The sequence below is a fragment of the Perissodus microlepis genome, chromosome 13 (genome assembly GCF_051167445.1).
Source record: "Perissodus microlepis isolate ML-2025 ecotype Zambia chromosome 13, ASM5116744v1, whole genome shotgun sequence".
Lineage (NCBI taxonomy): Eukaryota > Metazoa > Chordata > Actinopteri > Cichliformes > Cichlidae > Perissodus > Perissodus microlepis.
In genome coordinates, this window is record NC_140473.1 from 14,542,599 (window position 1) to 14,559,664 (window position 17,066).

The following is a 17,066-nucleotide window of genomic DNA, read 5'->3' on the forward strand; positions in this document are numbered from 1 at the left end:
GAAGTAAAGGACCACCTATACATTAAACCTACAGGCCATGGAAACCCATGCTATGAACCTGCATAGTTTTTATGCTTGTGTTATTGCCAGAGGAAGTTCAGAACTTTGCAGTTATTGAGGCAGCAGAGGGTTGACATCTTACACAATATGCACCTCAGCAAACAGCAGCTTAGCGTTACGGTGTTTGGCACTTTGTGGCTGAGATGCCGTCTGAGGTACTGAGATGCTCTTTGATGCTCTTTAACACTTTGCAACGATGCCACTTACAGGTGATCGCGGACTGTCCAGGAAGGAAGAAATTTCACAAACTTACTTGTTGCAAAGTTGGCTTCTTGTTTCACACTTGAACATAACTGAACATAAACTCCAGTACTTGTGTCCATACATATATGCAGCATGTCCACATTGTCATTGTATGCATGCTGCTAACTAATTACCCTCTAGCGCTAATAGTCACTAGCAGACAGTCTATAGGTTCTGGTTGTCTAGGTAACCACCTGATAAATATCCTACCCCTTCATTTGCCAATTAACTGTAGTCTTTGTATCCATTAGTAGTTGCTTCAATTGTTTGTGTCAGAGAATTGGTACCTTCCCACTTTGTGCTGCTGACCCTCACTTTGTCTTGTATCACTACAAGTTCCCAAATTCCCCCAACAGTCCACACTTTTCTTGTGTTTACATCAATAATAGTGACTGTTTCTGTAAATCTAAACTTACAATGACTAATGAATATTATTTTCCAGATGCGATAAAAAAAAAACATTTGATTATCTTTGCGCAGATGTTAGCTTTAAATCGGTCTTCACAGCACAACTGGATCAGAGCAATAATCAGAGCAAGATGATCTCACACCACGCAGGCATCCAGCTCTCCTCTCCTCTTTCGCAACCTGCCTTTGAGGTCCAAATTCACAGGAAACCACTGGAGGCACACCAAGTAAATCAAGTAAAGCTAAGAGCCTTCTGCCATGCGCACAAAGGAACAGTAAAGTCTATCCACCTTATAGTTTGCTTGGTGCATTTGTCTCTATCCATCTGGCTGACTCAGAGACATTTTCCTGGAATCACATCTATTGTTATAAACGAACACAACCTCACAGACAAACCAGTTGTCTGTTGCACTTTAAATAAAACACATCAAAAGAAGCTAGAACAAAGGTTTTCTAATAGCCAGACTGAAAGGAATTCTATCAATCTGGTATGAATTGTATGATACATAGTGTAAAGGAGATCTTGTAACCTGTCTGTTTATTACTGACTTCAGTAAAGAGGGAGAGAGTTCAGCTACCAGCTGTTATTTAAGGAATAAACTCTAATAGTGCATTCCAATTACCATAATAAATAATTGCAGCACTTGTACTTTACCGAGTGTTCTCACCAGTCCAGGATCCAGAGATCATAAAAGCTGTGTTGAAAACATGAACGTTGAACTTCAGAATTACAGCATAACCGAGACTGATCCGGCACGGCTTAAAGAGACTGCAGAGGTGTGTTTCCCTTCCTTTGGCCTCTTCATGAAAGCTCACAAATCAGGATGCACAGTTGCACGGTTTTTGCAGGACTGGCCATAAAGTGTACTCTGAAAACCTGCACCAGAAAAAAACCATACATGTGCATGCATAAAGCCTGTGTACACTGAGGCAGAAGCTGCACAAAACCATACATGCAGTTATTCAAAAGAATAATGGCTCAAGTGATAAAAGATAAAATCCCATTGGTGACTTCTGCCCCAATAAGATACAGACACAACATCTGCTCTGTGAGATTAGTAATCAGCTAAGAGGCTTACTAAGAAATTTATAACCAAACCCATATGAATTGCGATAATCAGAAGATCTACACTATATTTGCAAAAGCTACAGTTATTAGCCATGAAGTTACTTTCGTACTCTCACATGGTTTAGATTAATTTCAGCTCCGAAAAACAAACTTTCTCATGCATGGATATGCTTAAAAAACTGTTCAGCCATTTGGGTTTATTTCTGACAAATTGCAACATGTTAATAAAACAGATATGAACTGAATCAATTTGAAGTGGAAACAACAAAAGAACCTTCTCAAAAAGTTAGGCTCATCCTAAATATTAAGTAAACCCAAATCACGGACAAAGAAAGAAATGATACTTGGACTGGATAAAATTATGTGAAAAAGTGTAGATTTCACCAAAGCAATAAAAGCTATTTTAACGCTGGCACCACATCACCCTTGTAGATTTTGTTACCTTACTGTAACTGCTATGCTACATATCCTCCTCCCACACAGGCAACATAAACTCTAACAGAGTGCTTTCTGCTTTCCTCGAAGTGGAAACTTCAACAAAGCTGGCAAAGCAGCCAACATGTGAATCTTCCACTTTGTTAGAGTAACTGAATACGTCTCTCCACCTGCAAAGAGACTGAACTGTGAGCTGTTCCTTCTCAAACTGTCACATGCATTTAAATTGAGTCTTGTTGTCTTCTTTTAGTGTACTTCTCTTTACAAAGCACAGCTGGAGAAGCCACGGTGTCAAGTGAATGTTTTCAAGTGACGAGAGCCTGCAGCGCTGTCCTAATTTGGAGACTCAGTAGCAAGAATGGGATAGTGAAAGCAAAGCTGTTCTTGGGTGGTAGCTGACAAGCCTCCTCAGCAACATTTAATGACACTCAGACAGAGCATGCTGCTGTCATTTGAGGTATTCCTTTAACACATTAAAATCTAAAGCTTTCAACAAACTGTGCAGCCTCTGGCTTTTACGTGTCACGATAAAGAAATACTCTTGCTAAGTGGGTTGTGTCTCTATCAAAGTACCACCAAGTGCCGCCCATATCCGTCTTCTACAAACTCACTGCCAGCTTTTCAAGGTCACTTACATAAACAATCATGTCAGCATCGACAACCACCTTTCCTGACACAAATATACACCCGCAAGCACGCTAACAGTGTCCCTCCCACTTTCAAAAAGAGGCTGCAATTTTCACAGTTGTGGACAAATTTCTCTGTTCTTGCTTAGCTGTGGGAGTTTAATTCAACCCTGTGAAAAGCACTGCTGCAGTATCCATTCCTGCTCTCGCTTTGGATGGTTAGCTCAGCACAGAGCTTATTTCAGCCGCCGACCCCCTGCTGGGTTTTTATTGCTTGCAACCAACCATCAAGAGTTAATATGAAAATGAATGTTGTCAACATGTCAGGAATGAAATTTCAAACACAATGAAAGTGGCACAAACGTGATAGCCATGGTTGATATATGTCAAAATAAAACTCACAACAGAAGAATCAAAAATGACAAAAAGGACTTTTATGTGTTTTCTTAACTGTAGGGAGTATTAGCATATCTTTGTCCTCCTTCCATCCTTGTCAAATGAACATCTGTGGACATAGTGGTTCAGAAAAGATGGGTTTGTTGACAGCATTGAACAGGGTAGCTCATTGATTTACATGCCTGCCCTATTTACCTCATCTCCGACAGATTTTATTGGATATAAAAGGAGAGCGAATTCTTGGATGAAAGTACCTACTAGACATGATTACAGCATCAGTAACTAAAAAAAGAGGAATCAGGGTAATAATTTAAAGATGTAGGGCAGACTGACATGAGAAGGAGGTCAAGGAGAAAGTAGTTCTGCTTTCCAGCTACAATGAGTAAAAGACTTTGCATGTGAAAGAAAGACAAAACACAAAAGAATCAGAAGATGGAGAGAAAAAAAGAGTAGAATGACAGATGAAAGGGAAATGATATGGAGGAATAATTTGGCATTTTATTGGACAGTTTATGAAAAAATACAGTGGAATTAAATGCGTGTTTGTCTGTTTGTTTGTGTGTGAGACATGAGTGGCTGCTTTGTGTGTGATTTCCTCTGGGGTGAAAGATCATCTCACACCTTCTCAGGCCTGTTAATTTCACTCCAGAGAGTGAAGCTGTTATTGCGGTCCCATTCAGTAATTCAGTAATTACTCTGCAATCTAGAAAATGCTTAAGGTTACATCCATGTTACCCCTCCAGCCCCTGGGACAGACCTGAAAATTGCTCTCAATGCTATTTCTTACAAACTCATTACTCGGGCTCTCTGTTTATATATACTGTCCTTATATAGAGCATTTATGAATGTGAAATTGAGTCCAAATTGTGCTGCGGAAGCAGAGACAGACAACAAAGAAAACCTACAGCAGTTTACCTAAATCCAGATTTTTCATGAGCGACATGGGGTTAAGTCTGATTCCTCCCCTACAGTCTTTGTCTGGATACTTTCTGCCAATAAATCTTTTCATTTCTTAAAAAGCTGAAAAACAAAACACTCGTGTGAAAGCCAGCGTAATTCTCAATCCAACTCAGACAGTTTCCCAACACATTCTGTCCAGTAAAGCATGGCATTCCCCCATAGCTTAAAGAGAAGTCATCAAATTTCCCCACTGCATTTTCAAAGTGCCTGCTTCTGATCGAGTGATAAAAATGAATGATGATTGGCATGTTGAGGCCTGAACAATAAGGAGAAAGCCAAGTGTCTGTAGGTAGTTCTGGGAGACCGAATGTCAAACAGGTCATGTCACATTCACGTTTTCCTGGTTAATCCTCTTAGTTTGCTCACCAAAGTTCTCGTGCTCATTTTGATGTGGACATGAATGTGTGCACCAGATAGATTTAATCACAGTCCATCCAATAGCTTTGAAGTCATTTTAATTTCAAATTTAATTAAAACTGTACATGTGAAATTTGTACAAATTCGAGAAAAGAATTGAAGATCACCAAAGCCATTATCTAAGAATAATATCATAATGGGGACCCTGGAATGACATTTCCTGGCAAACAATCCAGTGTTAGTCATACACCAAAGAAGTGAACTAGACTGACGCTCACCACAGGCTCATAGCTGAAAACACACAGCGATCTCATTTTTCAGGTTTAAATATCAGGATTCCATCAAGCAAATTCAACATGTGTGCATAAGCAAAGGAAATGACTCAAAGTACTTTATCGTTTATCTTTCAAATACTTTCATCGTAGAGTACTACTATTCAGTTTGAGTAAATGTTTACAGGAACTCACATGCTTTAATCGCTGTTCTGGCTTTTTTTTTCTTCTTTTCTTTATTTTAATGGGTGAGGATCCTCAAGCTAAATTCCAGTAAGTCTGTGTTTGGTCTTTTGTGTAAAATGACTACATTTCAAAACAGTTTCACTTTGACCTCTGCCTTCAACAATAACAGCTACAAATCCAGTTTCTGAATGATAGTTTAAGGGAAATATAGTCTTTGGCAGACTTTTCAATTTCCTTGTTTCACTTTTTTGATTTATTCACCCACATGCACAATGGTGAGCTTTTGCTCTCTACAGACCCCCATAGCTGGAACAAGTTCACCGTTTCATTCTTGCACTGATGCTTCACAATGAGGCACCAAACCTTACCAAACCTGCCTCCACAGGCATTCAAGTTCAGGCCAAATGTAGGAGAAAGAAAGCATTTTATTTTTACTGGAAGAAGCAACTCTGCTGTCATTAACAAAACAACAACAAAAAAAACAGTAGAGGTCAGCCTTTGAAGAAATGCGCTGCAGAATCTGACCTCCAAAGCATGGGAACCTTTTGTTTAGGTTTCTCATGTACTGAACAATGTTTTCATTCCACTTTGTTTTGTCTTCTTGGACAAATCTGCAGAACATCTCAATAACCAGCAAACTAATTTACAATTTAAATAACTTTGCAGTAACTGAATTATTCTTTTTACACTTTTCAGTGAAGAAAATGTGTTATTATGTTCACCGAAAGGAGATTCAAGGAGCAATCAGTTGGTTTTGGTGGTGATCTGTATCTTTTGTAACTCATGGTGCTCCTTACGCTAATAACAAGACTACACAATGTGGTTGAAGCTCTGAAAAAAAAAAGGGTTTTAACTTTATTAACAAATAATGTGGCCACAGTTAAATGCAAATGTTCCCAAAGCTAAAAATAGAGAATAAACTAGATATGAGATAAAAGTTCTTATATTTCTTTTATTTGCATCGGCTACTAAAATCAAAACTAATATTTCCACTGTGGAAATAAATTGATCTTTATGATTACTTTTACTTTTTTTGCTCACTTTCATATACACTTTTATATACAAATACAGCTTTGAGCTTCCATCGCCAGAATACCTTGTCTTTTATGTCTAAATCTTTTTTGTCAATCTTGCATTTAAGCAACATTATGGTGCACTGTGTTAGCTAAGATTGCAAACTAGTTTATTTATTGACTAAATTAAGCTACTTGCATTGGTCGTTGGAGATGAAAGAGCAACAAATTATGAACATGTGCACGCCTTCACGCTAGCATTTATTAAAGAAACAGTAGGCAAATCTTAACATATTACTAAGCAGTAATAAGAAAACCTTAAAGTTTAAAGATGATTGGTGTAAAACCACCACAAAAATTTACTGGGAAAATTTTGTATGACAGTTTAGTCACTCATCCTCAGCTAAACCCTGACACTGTGACACAAACGAAATCAGGTGCCGAAATTAACACTGACAGATTGCTAAAGCATACATGTTACTGCTCTGGAAATGACCTGCATCACTTCAAAGTGGAGCATGCTGTCGCCTATTATAGGCACATTACAAAGCCACATGTCCATATGTGCTGTATTGTGCTAACTCTTCATGTAGTCCACATTATTTGCAGTCATGACTGTGGGGAACAGCACTCAAATGTAGCTGCAGAAGTATGACCTCTCTGGGGAGGCATGGTATCTGTTAAAGCAGATATTGAGTTTGTTATTTTAGCCCCAGGAGGCAGAGAGGATCTGTTTTCAGATGTAACCATGGGGGTGCTGGTGTGGATGTTTATTTGTCTTTCTCATTGACAGAGGCTGTTATCTATCATAAGGAATTACCAGCAGCCCTCTGCCACCAATGATAATCCAATAAAACATCACCTACAGATGTTGGTGAGTGCCACGGGCTGATGTACATGCAAACTATGGTGCAATTAAGCCAACCAAGCAAACAACCATGTCCGGCGATCACTAGCAGCCATTAAATGTGACTCTGGGAATCATGGGAGCTTGACCAATTTTTATTTAATGTTTTTTTTTTCAGTTAGTTTTATTTAAATTGGTTAATCAATTCATTTGATTGGTTCCAGTAAGAGATATGTGTGATGCATGTGATACTGGCTTTGCAGCGAGACATCATCCTTCTTAGATCATTCAGCATTAAATGCCCTACTTAGACTAAATTGCATTTGATGTGTTGAAAGCTCATGCAGGCAGAGTGACTGACTGCTTCAATTTAAAACTGAATTTAAAATGCTCTGAAAATAAATTCCATTGCAGAGGATGTGTGTGATGATAGTGTGAGAAACTACATTTGGAGCAACATTTGAGTCCTGCTCCCACGTGGCCTGTCTCATTTAATTAATTTTTTTTTTCTCCTCAGAAGACTTTTTTGAGCTTGATAAAATGGGGAATCAAGCACACTACCTGCTAATAAATCCACACAAAAGTAAGATTGTGTTGCAACGTGATCCTGCACTGCAACAGTTGCAACATTTTACCAGAGGAGGCTTGTTAAAAAGGAATACAAACACACCACTTGGATCTTGAGGCTAATACAAACTGAATGCATTAGAGAGGATGTTGAGATGTTTAGTCTCAGGAGCCCCCAAACCCTTCTGGGAGAATTGGCAATGTGGGACCATAAAACTCCACTGACCTCTAACCTCTCAGAGGGGCTCTGAAAACATAGAAAGCACTCATGAATTTTAACAAAAAGATACATATAAATGTATAAAGAAGGGAAGGGACGATGGCAAGCGGAGACAGCAGGAGGGAGAGGGCAGAAGAGGGGAAGAGAGATCTGCGCAGGAAGGTTGAGTGTGGCCCTTCAGTAAGTGTTAAGGATAATAAAGACGGGCGTAAGAGGTTTCAGGAGCTGTTGGTGGATAACAGCAGGACAAATGAGAGGTTCTGTCTACCAGCAGCACTTGACTGACCCCAGCTGAGTAAACAACAAGCCACGAGAAACTGGAATTTACCTAGAAGGGAGGAAATCTATAGGAGGCTGTTTCTCCTCTCAAATGTGAAAAATCATTCTTATCACAGAGAACGGTAAATAGTTGGGGGTTTTATAGCCATTAAAAATGAAATTAGCATGAGAGTGTCGTGTTATGTGATGCAACTGTCACTAACTCAGTTTTATACATAACATATTAGTTTCCTGCATTTGATTTTGCAGTGTAAAAAACAGCGATGTTCAGATGCCTTTTCATCTCAGAAGACTTGACTGATAAAATTCCCGATGTTGCTGATTTTAACTTCTTAAAATTAAAGGGCTTGATTCACATAATACCACAAACCAAAGTACCATTTATCTATTTATATATGATAGATGTCTTTAAGATTTAAGGGTAAGTCAGGAATTAATAGAATTTGTGCTTTAATCATATTTGAAGCTATACATTTAAACAATGTAGTGGTTAGGATAATTCACAATGTTCAGTAATATCTGCTGGCAGAAAATTAGATCAGAAGATTAATGCCATGTGTCTGAAGGGTAGAGCCAGATAGTTTTGCATAGCACAAAGACTGTAAACAGTGGGAAGCCGCTAGCCTGGTTTTGTCTACTGTTAACAAAATAAACCTACAGCTTGCTATTTCTAGGGTGGGAGGAGTAATGTAGCTGAATCTCATAAAAATAAAACCTCTGGAAGGCACTGAATTATCGTGTTTACCCTCCAGTTGTACAAATTACGTCAAGTATGACCTTAAATTTATTACATTTGGCACCATTTTCAATACAAGATGCAAAAAAAAGCACATTTTCTAAAATTTCCTTTAAAAAGATTTGATTCCTTCAAGTTTTTTTTGCTACGTAATTGGAGCACAGCCCCAGGGGCTCATGTCCAGCATATTTAACTTGTCACTGAATCAGCAATGAATGACTTTCTTCATAGAAAAAATTCTGGGAGTGGTTTCTCAATGGGCATCAAGCAGTCAGAACAGCAGTGTTTCCCTCGAGGGAGGGAGGTGATTAACAAAAGCTTGCTGAGAACTGGAAGACGTCATATGGACTGTGTGCCAGTTCTCTGAAGCAATGAGAACATGTATGTGCCAGCAGTCATAGTAAAACTACTTCAACAGATGCATTAGATGATGCATGCAAAAGCACGCTAAGGATAAAAAAAAAATAAAATGCAAATAAACATCTGTCAACAGATGCCAGGAATGTTAAATCAGCAGCTTTTTACTGCTAACTGTGAAGCACAAAAGACAGCATCAGAGCTGATGGGCAGGTGAGACCTCACACAGTTGTGTAATTGCAGCTATGGCACTGTGCACAGAAAAGACTGAGTTGCAATAATAAATGAAAAGTAGTTTTCTTTCTTTTCAAAGCACCAACTTTGTGAAAAACCTCTTCTTTGTGTGTGTGGTTTGTTAAAGAAAGGCGTATTTGATTAGCTTCTCAGTTTGAAAGCCGTGGCATAAACTGGTGCGCAACCTCTACAAATAAAGTCATGGAAAATGATCTCGAACATGAAAGATTTCCTGAATGCGGACTTCATCGGCTCAAGAGAAGGAAAAAAAATTATGAAAATTATTATTTTTCTGCAAACCAACAGAGCTTTGTTCTACACAGCTTTCCCTCCTATTTTTGTTGGCAAAAGGGACCGTAACAAGTCAAAACTCTCTTTCAATTCACGTCTTTACAGCCAAGGAGTGCATGTACTCTTTTTTAATAACTGCACATTTGATGAACTATTCCCCAGCCAGCTTGCAGTCATGTGTTTTTTTCTTCTGTAGACAGTATCTTAAACAGACACAAAAATCACTGAGATAATGAGATCATTAAAAAGTGAATATTAATGGTTTCAAATGTAGATAAATTCCTACTTTCTTTTCTGGATCATGGGAAAAGCCAGTAGGCATCCTACTTTTTACCCTTATTTTATAACCAGTAATTATGTTCAAGCTCTTACACTATTTTCTTCTTGGCTTCACTCTCACCCCAGACTTGATAAACTTGTTTATCTCTGTCTCGTTGTGGAAATTACACATCTGTGCTCATTTTCAACCACCTGATCGTGCCGTAATGCTAAGGAAGCATTTAAGCGATGCTAGACCAGTTCTCTGTGATGAAATATGCTGACCTTGGTGAATGAAATTGCCTAGGACATTTCCTTTTCTCAGTGTCACAGCACACTAACTTCAGCCTCTACAGAAAACTATAAAGATAACTAACTATATACGATAGATACGAGAATAAAAATGCTTAAATATTAATCACATTTTTAATAAAAAGCTCCCAAAACAATGTAGACATGTGAAAAAAAAATCCTTTGTCATTAGTGTCTGAAAACTGTAAACTGAATAGAAATGTGGCCTACTAATATAGCCTGCATGTTTACATGCAGCAGAGTTGTGGCCAGCCTTTTCCAAGAATTGCTTTGTTTACACTGAATAAAGATGTGTTGGATTCTTCTGTTGGTCCCAATTTTCCTGTTTTGGCTTGAAACTATGCATCACTGTCTTCAGCTAGGAGTTTCCCTGCTTGTCCACTCTGGACAGACTCCGGGTCACCATAAACATGTGGCAAGATGACGACCCCATTATCCCGGTTCATGGCTCCTCAGGATGTTGCAGAGCGAGGGAAAACTAGTTCTGGAATATAAAATGTGCCCCGATGCAGGAAACACAATAGCTTGTGCTGAATACTGACAATAAAAATGGCATGACCTTAAGCATTTGCCCCCAAACACAGCCTACAGGCGAATATAAATGGATAGCAGTGTCACGAGGTCTGACATGAGAAATTTTGGTGCTTGCAAAAATGAGATTAAAAATGACCGAGACAACAAAAAACAGTTAAAAAGCATCATTAATCTCAACAAAGGGCAAATAATAATTTTATACACAACAAGGGACCTAAGAAATTTTCACGGTGAAACAGGAAACATCTTTCATGGAACAATGAGGCTCTTGTCAACAGTAATGTGTAACCTATTAAAGTCCACCCGCCTGCTTATTTTTTGTATTATAAAGCGTTACATGACAAGATTCATTCTTATGTTTGGACATTAAGCACCTAGATGTTAGTACATTCTTGGTGGGCCCAGCTGTTGAACTCATGTTGAACTAATTGACAGGTTTACATTTCCCTGTGTGTGGATTAATGATGAGATAGTTCAGCTGATAGCCTCTGGTGTACCGATCTATATCCACGTCTCCAGAGAGATTCAGAGATGTGCTCTCGTCAATAATACAATTAAGCTACAAGTGTTGGAGTATTTGTCACAACACATGAATAAATACTGAACACTAACTTTGTTCTGTCTGTCAAAATCTGACTGCTTACCAGAGGTGATCATTAAGCAACCACATCTTCTGTCTTAATTGTAATTGCAATTTGCTCCCTTTACTGGTGTCTGCAGCATTAGTTAGCTTAGCCGAATGATTATCTTGTTGAAAGCTTATTGTGGCTAACCTATTGCCATCTGGAGAACGAAGCCGACCAGAATTAGAAACAAACATCTTATTGTTTACTTAAAAAGTAAACTGTGATCTGAAATGATCCCAGTGGAAGTGATTCCTAGACCCTGCCCCACCTCCTCTCCACTGCATGCATGTACAGGCATGGTAAAAAGAAAGTATACCTTGTAAGGTTTTACATGTCAGGAAATATATATGTTTTCAAATCTGGTTATAACCTCAGATGAACAACATGTGACACATAACACCATGCCATTAATAAAAAGCTTAAAAAGCTAAGTCAGACATTGTAGAATGACCTTTACGAGCTTGAAGAAGAACTTCTGTATGATATTTGTCTCTATTTTAAATGTTGTTTCAGTTCACTGAGACCCTTAAGGTCCTACTACCACATTTGATTCAGATCTGGACTTGGGGCCATTGCAACACTTTGATTGTTTTCTTTTTCATTCATTCTGTTGCAGATTTGATGGTGTGCTTCAGTTCATTGTCCTGCTATATGACCTGTTACGTGGGTCAAGATTTAGCTGTCAGACAGATGACTTCACTTTTGCCTCTGGAATACAGAGAAGTTCATGGTCATCTCAGTGACTGCAAGGTGATCAGGTCCTGTAGCTACAAAATAAACCCAGTCGTTAGCCCTCCGCCACTGTACACAACAGTGGATTTAAGGTGTTTGTGTTGATAAGCTGTGTTTGGTTTTTGTCAGACATGGCAGTGTTCATTATGACCAGACAAGACAGACATCTCCATTTCAGTCTTGTCTGTAAAAAGGACATTTTCCAGACGTCTTGTGCTTTATTCAGATGCAACTTTGCAAACCTAAACTGTGCCGCCATGTTCTTTTTAGAGAGAAGAGGCTTTATTGTGGCAACTCTTCTAAACAAGCCATATTTATCCAGTCTTTTTCCAACTGTCATGAACTTTAACTTACAACATGCTAACTGAGGCTTGGATGATGTAGTTCTTCCTTAATACCTATGGAAGGAGTAAGGGCATACTTAGTCATTTTACACACCGTTTCCATATTTTGTTTTTGCTTTTGTCAAATAATTAATGATGCAGTTTTATATGTCACGTGCTGTTGTTCATTCGAGGCTGTATTTTAAAAAAAAATGTAACACCTACTAAAAAACTACAGATTTTATTTTTATTACACCCCAATATGTAAAACTTTAAAACTGAAAAACAGTGTACATTTGAATTACCATTACTGCATTTTTAGGTGGGTGTGCTCCCCTCTTTGTCAATTAACAATCACTAACAAGGGAGCTGAGGGAAGAGAGCCGGGAAGGAAGGGCAGTTGTGGGTTAGGAAAGGAAGTCGAGTCGGCTGGCAGCAGCAGAGAACTAACTGTATTTTCCATGACTGCCCACCTTGTGTTAGGTGACTGTGAACTGTCAGGACAGAGGATGTGGTGGAGGACAGAGGATGCACAAAGACACAATAAGAATGCCAATGAAAGCATTCATTTTATGCTTCCCTGCTGACCTGTAACACACACAAAGGTTTTATTTTTACTCACCGGCATGTCTCCTTTGCTGATTCTTCGGCCCAGAGCTGATATCAGATTTGGGTTACAGGCTTTCAAGACTCAAGGCTCTTGGCATTTTATCTATTCCTGAGTCAGCCTTTCACTTTCCCAGCACTACTCCTCATTTATCTGGAAGTGTCTTTAGTGCACATACATAAATCTGCTGTTCTTCAGTCTTGTATACTTTTGGCAAGAGATGTGGAGTTACCTCAAACCCTACAATAAAGGGTCACATTATGGCCAGTGCCACTCAGTCTTAACACAGAATAGACTTTATGCTTACCGGGCTAATTTAATGTACTCTTTATACTCTGATGGGACACATGATACATTTGCAATCAGAGCCTGAAGCTCTGGCTTGCCAAGTCTCTGTTGAAAGTGTAGAAACCAGAACATACTGGCAGAGAAAATACTTCATGAGAAAGTGACAGAGAGTACTTATGATCATCTAAAATAAGTCACTGCTGACCTTTGATATGGTGTTTTGTAAAAGGGATTTGGTGAAGCACTTCATATATTACTGCAATGCACTGGCTTGTTTTACTAGATTGGTCATTGCCTCCCACAGTTGATAGCTTTGTGCAGCTGGAAATAATTCTGCATCTGCGATTAAAATTGGTCTCAAAAGACAGCAGCATGTTTGATTTGGTCCACTAAGAAGATTAGCTAATCTTATGCATGCATTTACTTTTACTGGTCAGTTTTTTCTCATCATATCATTCTAACATGTATCAGATTATAAAAGAGAGTTTTAAAAAAAACAGAAAGAAAGTCTGCAAATCTGCAAATCTCTACACGTGCTAGCAGCATGCTACCAGTGTGAAGAGTGATGTAGCTTCGCTGCTTTTCACTCCACTGGGGACAGCAACAAAGTCACTTAGGCCTTTCTGTTATCGGCCAAAGTAGAGCTACTGCTACGTACCCCGCGGCTCTGTTTGCTCCCGGCTGGATGGCGTGGGGCAGGCTTCTAATCATGCTGAGTGAGGACAGGGGCCAAATCAGTAGGGATAAAGGGTAAGTGTGGCAGAAGGGCAGGAGCAGAAGACAAAGCTGCTAACAAAGCTTTCGGGTAATTTATGATTCCCAGGGTAGGGCCTGTTCCTAGCTTTGTCGGCTATGAGCAGCCTTAACTCCATGGTCCATGGGCCTTCCCTTGAATAAATCAACCACTCTAAATGCTGACATACTGAGGGCTGCCCCTAGCAGCATATCGTCCCCTCACAACACCCCACACTCCTGTTGTAAATCAGTTGGGGATAACAGAGATGGACAGGCAGACACGGGGAGTATGGACAAAAGACTCCCTTGAGGCAAAAACTCCATAAGGACCGAAGGTTTCTGTCTCTTTTTAATGTATAGTTTTAGTTGAGCAATCTTACAACCACAGACCATCTTACAACTGGAAAATGTACGAAAAATAAACAATAATAAGCATGAATCAAATTTGATTTTCTTGATGCCTAATAAAAGTCTTTCGATTTATATTTTTTCTCTCTCTGTTTTAAGTATATTTAATAAAAGACAGTCGGTGATTTATTCACCAGCTCCTCGAGAGACACTGAACCCCAAATTGCATTTGCCAAATGAATGACATATAATAAATTGCCTTTGCTTGCCCAGTTAAAGGATTTCATGTTCTTTCTTAGATTGCAAACATATTGTGACCTCTGGGCTCATGAAAAACTTGCCAGGGTCATGTGTTCTTTTGCACAACCTTAAATGTGACCCAACAGCTATGATAAACTCACTTTTCGTATGAACTCCCTAGCCATAACGCAAGGCAGATGCTTTTATACTTAGTTTCTCAATATATATCTGCACCAAAGTAGCAAAATCCTTTGAGATAATAAATAAATTATTTATTTAAAAATGTAATGGGTTTTTTATCCAAGTCTGTTCAGCAGATAAACACTCCCGAGACTGAAATTTTACTGTAGATAATGTAAGTCTAGAGTTATGAAGAAGTGTTGAGTTGTTTCCTGTTGTTTTCCTGCAAACTGGAGTATGCAGTGGCAGGAAGAGAGAGTTTTGAACTCGAAGTTTGAGCTGACCTTTGTCACCAATCTTACATTACTTTTATTGGTTGTGCCCTTATTTGTCCCAACTTTGGGAAATCCCAGTATTTTCATTTCCCCCCCCAAATAACATCTGATAATCCACTTTTTAAAAAGGAAGTCCACCTTTTTTTATCATCTACCCTTATGATCCTTTGTACATCTTGGTTCAGCATTCCACCACCTTTGACTCATGATGTTGTGCTGTATCACTTCAGTTTACTGCCAATCTGCAATATAATTTCCCACTGGGTGAGGTCTCTGCGCAGAGGTCCAACAGTCAAAGTTCTGTGTGTTCAGCACACATTTCCGATGATGGTACACATGTTTCTTATTAGACTGAGAGAACAAGCACACAACAAACAATAGGGCTGTTCAAAACTTCTCTATAGATGCATCCCATGTGGGCACAATAGCATCAAACCTATCTCGCACCGCAGGGTAGCGGCACAGAGAAATGTGAGGAATCTGACAGTTAGTGCTGAAAGGCATGGAAAATCACAGCTCAAAGGCAAACGAGTCAAAGAAAAGTGAGAAGTGTTTGACAGTTTGGAATTTTTTTTTTGTCCATGCCAGTCAATAAGAGGGTATTAAAGACAAAAGATAAGCTGCTGATAATTAACTGTATTGATAGTGGGGGGTTTAAAAGGTTCCCTTTAGTGTTACTAGCTTGTAAATAAACACATTGGAAAGCTGAATGATGGAGAGATGTGTGGAGAGAAAACTGAATGAAAGAACATTTGCATAGTTAGATGTGCAGTACGGGTGAAGTGTTTGAGTTAGATTTGAATTCACAATTATTTTTACTGTTTGTAGCTTGTCGAGCATGAGCCATAACTCAGTTTAAACATTTGGGAGGTTAACAGATCTTAGTAGTTTTAAGGTTTCCTGTTATAGGAAGTTTACATTATCAGCCTTCCTAGGTGCTCCCTGTGCACATGAGTTGACAGATAAACTGCTGTTTTTTTTTTACCAGAGGCAACTGTCCACAGTACATCTATCATCAGTTTGACAACTACAAATGTATGTTTTAGCAACTTGTGAACCGAATGCTGGAAATCAGACCTCTGGAAAAGTAAAATATACTCTGGTCTGGAATTGTCTAGTCTCTGCTCAAGCTATCTTTTACATCCGTTCTACTGTATTCCCTCTGCTTGTGTTTCAGGTCAAGGTCTTGTGAGGCACTGCTGTCACTGTATATCATCATACAAGTCCTGATTTCTGTGTTGTGGTCTGCAGCTATCACTGGTTGGAGTCCTCCAAGCCGCAGCAAAGAGAAGAGTCTTGTTATCAATGGAGAGTGATGCAGAGCTAAGCCAGCTCTCGCACAGTGAAACACAAAGGCACACACACATAAACACGCAAGTACTCATACGATACATTTTGCCCACATTGCGGTTCTGGTGGTTTCATGTGATGTGTCACCAAACCACACAGACCTCATCCTGATTCTCTCTGGTGTGGTTTGTTCCAGCTGTGTTTGAGGACTACTAAATGCACACTTCTGTGTGAACTCACACTAATGTGTTGCCACAAGCTGACCTGGAAGAGGTAGGCATACAGTGTGTGTTCAAATGTGCTCAGCCTTAGCTGGAGCTTGCATGCAGGTGATTTCCTGTGCTCTCTAGGAATCACTTTAAAACCTTTTATTTGACGATTAAAACTGTTTTCCCCAGGCCTAACGTTTCTGAATTGTTCACCTCCGAAACAAATTTTTTCTCAAGATCTTTAAAAGAGCGCAGCAGTGTACATCTGTCATGTGGTTATGTGTAAATGCACACCTGCTGCTGAGTGGAATCACATCCAGATGAATTAGACATTTACAGCAGTATGGCAGTGGTCTGATGCACCCGGATGAGAGCCTAGCCCACCCCTGTAATTATTGTCAGACACACAAACAGACATGTATTAGCTGGGACAGGAGAGCACATGGGAGACATTAGCACTGCCAACACTGACACACATGTGTAAAGCATGCTGTGGCTGGAATATACATTAATATAGACATGACGATGCTTTACTCATGTTGATTTATTTACC